Raw genomic sequence first — 8,705 nt, forward strand, 5'->3', positions numbered from 1 at the left:
TAATATTATCTATGTGTTCCTTTAATGTGGTTATTAATTTGTTGATATAATTGACTGCTCCCAATTTAGGGGCATAAATATTTAGAATTGTTCGATCTTCTTTTTGGGTAGACACTTTAAGTATGATACAGTGTCCTTCTTCATCCCTTAATACCACCTCTGTTTTAAAATCTAATTTGTCTGATATGATGATTGCTACCCCAGCTTTCTTTTGAGGTCCATTAGCATGATAAATGGTTCTCCACCCCCTCAATTTCAGTCTGGAGGTGTCTTTAGGTCTATAGTGAGTCTCTTGTAGACAGCATGTGGATGGGTCTTGCTTTTTTATCCAATCTGATGCTCTATGTCTTTAGATTCGAGCATTTAGCTCATTTACATTCAGAGTAACTACTGAAAGATATGAATTCAGTGCCATTGTATTACCTGTAGTGTGCCTTTTTCTGTAGATTGTCTTTGTTTCTTTCTGGCTTATGCTACTCTTGGGCTCTCTGTTAGCTTACAGGATCCCTCTTAATATTTCTTGCAGGGCTGGCTTGGTGGTCACATATTCTTTCAGTTTCTGTCTGTCCTGGAAGTTCTTTATCTCTCCTTCCATTCTGAATGACAGCCTTGCTGGATAAATTATTCTTGGCTGCATGTTTTTCTCATTTGGCACCCTGAATATATCATGCCAGCCCTGTGGATAGGTCTGATATAAGTCTAATGTTCCTACCTCTCTTGGTTAGGAATATTTTGTCTTGGGCTTCTTTCAGGATTTTCTATCTCTGAAATTTGCAAGCTTCACTATTATATGTTGGGGTGTTGATCTATTTTTATTGATTTTGGGGGGGTCCTCTCTACCTCTGGAGCATGAATGCCTGTTTCCTTCCCTAGAATAGGGAAATTTTCAGCTATGATTTGCTCAAATACACCTTCTGGCCCTTTCTCTCTCTTTTGCCTAGGCAGCCCAATAATTCTTATGTTGGTACATTTTATAGAATCACTGATTTCTCGAAGCCTCTCCTCATGACCTATTAGTTGTTTTTCTCTCTTTTCCTCAGCTTCTTTCTTTTCCATCAATTTGTCTCCTATGTCACTTACTCTCTCTTCTGCCTCATTTACTCTAGCTGTTAGAGCATCCTATTTAGACTACATATCAGAGAATTTTTAATTTCACCCTGATTATATTTCATTTCTGCACTACATGATTTTTTAGTATCTATTATGCTTTTTTAAGTCCAACTAGTAATTTTATAATTGTTATCCTGAATTCCAGTTCTGACATTTTACTTATATCCATATCAATTAGATCTGTGGCAGAGAGTATTACCTCTGGTTCTTTGTTTTGTCATGAATTCCTCCTTCTAGTCATTTTGCCCAGAGAAGAATGGGTGAACAAGTGAGCAGAATCAAAAATATCAACCATGACCCAAGCAAAATACACACTAGACAAATCTGAAGATGTCAGACACCAAAAAAGAAAGGAAAAAGGAAAAAAAAGGTTGGGGGGGGGAGAAGAGAAGATAATCTCACAGGGTGGACAAAACAGGGTGATCCAGTTGATCATGAATGTAATTTTGGTCTGTGTGTTGGATGATACTAATCCCAAAATTGTAAAGAAAACAAAACTTACAGAGATACAAAAATAAATTGAATAGAGTGAAAGGAAGTCAAAATGAAAATATATCTATAAAATGTAAATGTAAAAAGTGAAAGTTCAAAAAAGACTTAAAAACAAGAAGTTGATAAAATCTGAAACTAGTGGAAATGGTATTTTAAACTGAAAAATAAATGAATTATGAGAGAAAAAAAAACCCTGAATTCTATACACTATTTTCCCCTAGTGCTGGAGTTCTACAGTCTTGTGGGGTCTTGTTATATATCTGTTCTTCCAGCTGGTCTTCTGGGGAGGGGCCTACTTTGCTGCTTCTCAGGTGTCTTCCTGGGCCAAATTACACCATCACTTGCCAGGGGGCCAGGCTCAGTGTAAGCCGTTCTTCTGTGTGGCTTTTTTTCCCTGAAGGCTTTCTGCACCTCTTTGGAGGATCAAAGTAAAAATGGCCATGCTCCAGTATCCAGCCCCAGAGCTGAAAGCTGGTGGTCCCCTATCTTCAGTAAACTGTCAGGGATAAGCAGTCTTCACTTTTGTGTGTCTCAAACTCTGCAGACTCCTGCGGTGTGTGCCCACAGTGATCCACCTGGGGGCAGTTGGAGGGTCCCAAGTTACTGCACTTTGTAAGTCTCTGGCACTGAGAAGGCTGCTGGATCCTGTGCAAACCCGGTTGGCCCACCTGGGGGAAGGTGGGGGATGATGGGATACTGTCTTTTACAGGGACCCCACCCTGAGAGCTGTTGCTTGGTCATGTGTGCACCTGTTCTCCCCTTCCTGGGGGATGTCAGAGGGTCCCTGCATTCCAGTCCTCTTCGGGGTCTCCCAGAGGAAAGCCGTCATGGATCAGGCCCCTGCTAGTGGTTTATGGCAAACCGATCTAAAAGCCCCTTCCTGGGTTCACTTACCGTAACCAGTTTCCCTGATCCACTGCTTGGGAACTGTATCAGCTCAGTTACCCCCGTTTATTCTGTGACTCTGGGGATCCTGAGACCACACTGCCCCACCTAGAATTCTGCCTGTTTCATCCCCTGAGCACCTTTCAGGCAGGAGTGTTTCTCACTGGAGAAGATTTCTAAGGGTTCTGATTTTGCCCTCCAGGGCTGTGTCACTTTCTGGTAGCTGGCTTGTGGAGGCTCCCTCCCCTCACCACTTAACTTCCAATATTTCCCCTCAGATTCACTTCTCTGCACCTCCTACCTTCCAAAAAAATGGTCTCTTTCTTAGTTGTAGAGTTCCAGATATTCTTTTCTTACATCTCAGGTTGAATTCTTGGTGCCCAGAATGATCTGATAGTTATCTAGTTAAAATCAAGGGACTAGATGAAACAAGGTCCCCAATATTCCACTATCTTTCATCCTCTCTTAAAATAAAATCTTTTAAAAAATAAAATAAGTAAAATTCCTAGAAAAGTGTTTCCTAAATGAGTACTCCATTTCCATGAAACATTACCCAAGATGAAGAAAAAGATAGGCTTTCTTGGTCAATAAACTTAAGAAATATGGTATAATAATTAAGAATATTAAAAACTATGAGGAGTAATAAGTGGTGCAAATAACATTAGAGCATTTACTAGTCCTGTAGAACCCCAATTTTGGCAGATATTTTTCTAAAATATACAACCTAAAGAAAAATTCAATAATAAAACCATAAATAAAGCTGGTCATATTTGGGCTACCTGGCTGTCTAAGTCAGTAGAGCATGCAACTCTTGATCTCGGGGTTGTGAGTTCAAGCTCCACAGTGGGTGTAGAGATTATACAAAAAAAATAAATAATTTTTTAAAAAGCTGATCACATATCAGATGTATTTTTAATCATCAAGTATTTTATGACTACTATTTTTAAATACATTTTCAAATATCATACACACCACTCAATCTTTCAGATTGGTAAACTCCACTTGTTTGAGGTTGGTCTTTGTATCCTGAAGCGAGTTCTAAATCTTCAAGTGTAAAATCTGAGAGTTCATCCATATCCTGATCTACTGAGATGAAAATGAAAAAGAACCTTTTAGTAAATTAAATATAGAAACACTTGAAATCTAGCTATTGTGGCCTACTTCCTAGAAGAGTGTAATATCTGAAGCTTAGGAAGATATTTTTATATATTATGTAAAGTAAGAAGAGAAAAAATAACTAATAAATACCACAAGTTCATTTGACAAATTTCAACATCTATTCTTCCTAGGCATTTACTCTTTATTTAATTTTCAATAATTTTTTTATTATATTAAGTTAGTCACCATACAGTACATCCCTAGTTTTTGATGTAAAGTTCCATGATTCATTACTTGTGTATAACACCAGTGCACCCTGCAATAAGCGTCCTCCTTAATACCCATCACCGGCCTATCCCAGTCCCCCACCTCCCTCCCCTCTGAAGCCCTCAGTTTGTTTCTCAGCGTCCATAGTCTCTCATGCTTCATTCCCCCTTCTGTTTACCCGCCTTTCATCTTCCCTTTCTTCTCCTACCAATCTTCCTACTTCTTATGTTCATGGTGAAACCATATGATAATTGTCTTTCTTTGCTTGACTTGTTTTGCTTAGCATTATCTCCTCCAGTCCTGTCCATGTTGCAGCAAATGTTGAGAAATTGTTCTTTTTGATGGCTGTGTAATATTCCATTGTACATATGGACCACATCTTCTTAATCCAGTCATCTGTTGAAGGGCATCTCAGCTCCTTTCACAATTTAGCTATTGTGGACAACGCTGCTATGAACATTGGGGTGCATATGGCCCTTCTCTTCACTACGTCTGTATCTTTGGGGTAAATACCCAGCAGTGCAATGACTGGATCATAGAGTAGCTCAATTTTTAACTTTTTAAGGGACCTCCACACTGTTTTCCAGAGGGGCTGTACCAATTTGCATTCCCACCAATAGTGTAGGAGGGATCACCTTTCTCCACATCCTCTCCAACATTTGTTGTTTCTTGCCTTGTCAATTTTTGCCATTCTAACTGGCATAAGGTGCTATCTCAGTGTGATTTTGATTTGAATTTCCCTAATGGCTAATGATTTGAACATTTTTTCATGTGTCTATTAGCCATTTGTATGTCTTCATTGGAAAAGTGTGTGTTTGTATCTTCTGCCCATTTTATGATTTGTTTAATTGTTTCTCGTGTATTTTGAGTTCTTTGTAGATCTTGGGTACCAGTCTTTTATCTGTAGAGTCATTTGTAAATATCTTCTCCCATTCTGTGGGCTGCCTCTTAAGTTTTTTTGACTGTTTCCCTGGCTGTGCAGAAGCTTTTTATCTTGATGAAGTCCCACATGTTCATTTTATCTTTTGTTTCTCTTGCCTTTGGAGATGTGTCATGAAAAAAGTTGCTGTGGCCGATGTCAAAGAGGTTGCAGCCTATGTTCTCCTCTAGGATTTTGATGGATTCCTGTCTCATATCGAGGTCTTTCATCCATTTGGAGTTTATCTTTGTGTATGGTGTGAGAGAGTGGTCAAGTTTTATTCTTTTGCATGTAGCTGTCCAATTTTCCCAGCACCATTTATTGAACAGACTGTCTTTTTTTCCACTGGATGTTTTTTCCTGCTTTATCAAAGATTAGTTGCCCAAAGAGCTGAGGGTCCATTTCTGGGTTCTCTATTCTGTTCCATTGGTCTATGTGTCTGCTTTTGTGCCAGTACCATGCTGTCTTTGTGATTACAGTTTTGTAGTACAGCTTGAAATCTGGCAATGTGATGCCCCCAGCTTTGTTTTTCCTTTTCAACAAGTCCTTGGCGATTCGGGGCCTTTTCTAGTTCCACACAAATTTAAGGGCTGTTTGTTCCTGTTCTTTGAAAAATGTCATTGGTATTTTGAACGGGATGGCATTGAAAGTGTACATTACAAGTATTATCCATCATGACCAAGTGGGATTCATCCGTGGATGCAGGGGTGGTTCAACATTCCCAAATCAATCAGTGTGATAGATCACATCAACAAGAAAAGAGTCAAGAACCATATGATCCTCTCAATTGGTGCAGAAAAAGCATTTGACAAAATACAGCATCCTTTCCTGATTAAAACCCTTCAGAGTGTATGGATAGAGGGTACATTCCTCAATCTCATAAAAACCATCTATGAAAAGCCTACAGAAAATATCATTCTCAATGGGGAAAAGCTGAAAGCCTTTCCCTTAAGATCAGGAACACAACAAGGATGCCCACTCTCACCATTATTATTCAACAAAGTACTAGAAATCCTTGCAACAGCAATCAGACAACAAAAAGGGATAGAAGGTATCCAAATCAGCAAAGAAGAAGTCAAACTGTCTGTCTTCACAGATGGCATGATACTCGATATGGAAAACCCAAAAGACTCCACCCCCAAACTACTAGAAGTTATAGAGCAATTCAGTAATGTGGCGGGATACAAAATCAATGCTCAGAAATCGGTGACATTTACTCTTTAAATAGAATATGTTTCTTTCTCAATCCAACACCTAACATCTTGATTTAGAGTGAAGCGCCAATAGATATTCCTATTAAAATTGTGAACAAAATTAAAAATGTGACTCATTACCATTTAATAATTACCAAGTTCTGGTAAAGTTAGTAATATTTAAAATAGAAATTTGAAAATTTTCAGCTAGTATACACATAGGTTCATCAGGATAGATTTGTCATATAGATTTTTATTTATAGAACGTTAAATTTTTTTAAATGAAAAAAAAAACATACCTGGGTCAAAGGGACTACACATTTCCAATGCCACTGATATCTATATTTTTATTATAATTGATACATATTATCATATAGCTTTCCTGAAAATGTTTAGTCATTATGCTTATTTACCTGTAATATTGATGGCTGTTTTCTCACACTTTTCCCAGTTGATATTATATACTTCAGGTATTTGGTATTTTATAAATTATTTGAATGGAATTTATTTCTTTATTAGTATAAACCTACTTAATCAATAAGTAAAAAATATCTGCCATCTATTTTTTCTGTTGAAGGAATTGATTGTTTCTAACTTCTTTTAATATATTTTTATTAAAGAAATAATCTAAATATGAACATTAAATATTTGTATAGACAGACTTATATGTATTTCATATAAGGATATAACCTGTTGAATGTCACAAGTGTTTTTTTTAATTATTATTTCTTTTCAATTTTGCTTTTGATAATTCTGTGTACAGAAATTTTAAATTATTATTTAGTTAATTTTTAGTGATATTTCCCTTCTTTTTCTGGCTATGAAGTTATACTTAGGGTAGTTTTCCTCAAAACAAGATTGACTTATGTTGGACTTCTGGAGAGATGGCAGAATAGGAGGATCTTAAACTCATTTCATCCAGGGATATACCTACATAACAGCTATATCAGTATAACCAACACAAAAAACGATCTGAAACTGGAAGAAAAGTCTTTCCACATTAACCATGGAGAGGAGGCCACATCAAAAAGTGTAAAAGGAGTAAGGACACAATTGAGAACCAAACTCCCAGTGATACTAACTACAAATGGGAGGAATACCACAGGCATGGAGAAAAGAGGAGCAGACCCCATGCTAGGCACCACAGACACAGGGAACCTGCACTGGAAAGATGAATCACCATAACATCTGGCTTTGTAAACCAGTAGAGATTTAACTCTGGTTATTTTAAAAATCAGCAGACTCATGTCTGAGAGAGCCAAAGGGCAATAGGATATTGAGTTCCCACCCTTAAAGAGACAGCATAACAACCCCACTGAGATAGAATATGGAAGCAGCAGTTTGAAAAGTGCCTAGGGATATGAAGGAGATTTATTTACTAATCTCAAAATGTGTGCTGGAGGGGCAGGTATTTTTAGGAGACTTCTCCAAGAGCAAAAGAATTGGCAAGTGCCATTTCTCTCCCCCCAGCCTAGATAGACATTTGTGGGAACCAATTTGAACCTCCCACCCATCTTGTTAACACCCATGACCCATGCCTACATTCTCCTACAGCACCCTATTCAACCTGCCCCACTAGGCAGAAGTCCCTCCAAAATGGCTCCTGCTGTATCAAAGCTGCAAGCAGCCACAGCAGGGACTGGCACCACTCCAAAGTGACTCCTGTTCTGGAGAGAGTGGAATATAACCACACACACCAGTTCAACTTCAACTCCAGCCATGGAACCTTATTACTGGCAATGCAGAAACAGTGCCTTGCCAATCAGTACACCTGTAGCCCGCAGAAAGAGTGGGGACAAGCATCTGATATGACTATTGGACACTCCCAGCAACAAAATCCTCTCAGGAGACAACAGAAGGAGAGTAGTTCAGGGCAACTGCAGTCTCAACAAACAGGCTGAAGGCAGACATCAGGTCTGAAAGCTGACACAACAGATCTACAAGCTCATGGTGGCCCCAGACTGGGCTCTTAGCACAGGGACCAAATCCTGCTTAACAGAGGCAAAGAAACTAAAGGTAAATGAGGCTTAGCCAGAATAATAGGGCACAAGCACCTCACATAGGAGACACCCCTAAAATGTCTTGTTCTAGAGAATAAGGGACATTGTCCTACAGGGCATCACATGATCTGTTCTTCATAAGGCTACTCTTTTCAGATCAGGAGAAAGAACTGAATTTCCTAATACATAGAAACAAACACAGAGAGTTAACAACATGAGGAGACAGCAGAATATGTCCCATATGAAAGAACAGGACAAAATCACAGCAAAAGAGCTAAATGAAATAGAGATAAGCAAAATGCCTAATAAAGGATGCAAAGTAATGTTAATAAATATACTTACTAGATTGAGAAAAGAGTAGAGGATCTCAGCAGGACCTTCAACAAAGAGAGAGAAAATATAAAAAAAAGAACCAAGAAAAGATAACTCAATAACTGAAATGAAATTACAATAGACAGAATAAATAGAGTAAGCAGTAAAACAGATCAGTGAGCTGGAAGACAAAACAATGGAAAGCAAACAAGCTAAAAAGCAAAAAGGAAAAAGAATTAAAAAATGAGACTAGGTTAAAGGAACACAGCAACATCACCAAGTGTAATAAAATTTTCATTATAAGGAGACCAGAAGTGGAGGAGAGAGAAGAGGGGACAGAAAATTTATTTAAAGAAATAATAGCTAAAAAGTTTCCATATCTGGGGAAAGAAACAGAAATCCAGATCCAGGAGGCACAGAAAAAAATCT

Source organism: Ursus arctos, unplaced genomic scaffold (assembly GCF_023065955.2).
Source record: "Ursus arctos isolate Adak ecotype North America unplaced genomic scaffold, UrsArc2.0 scaffold_30, whole genome shotgun sequence".
Lineage (NCBI taxonomy): Eukaryota > Metazoa > Chordata > Mammalia > Carnivora > Ursidae > Ursus > Ursus arctos.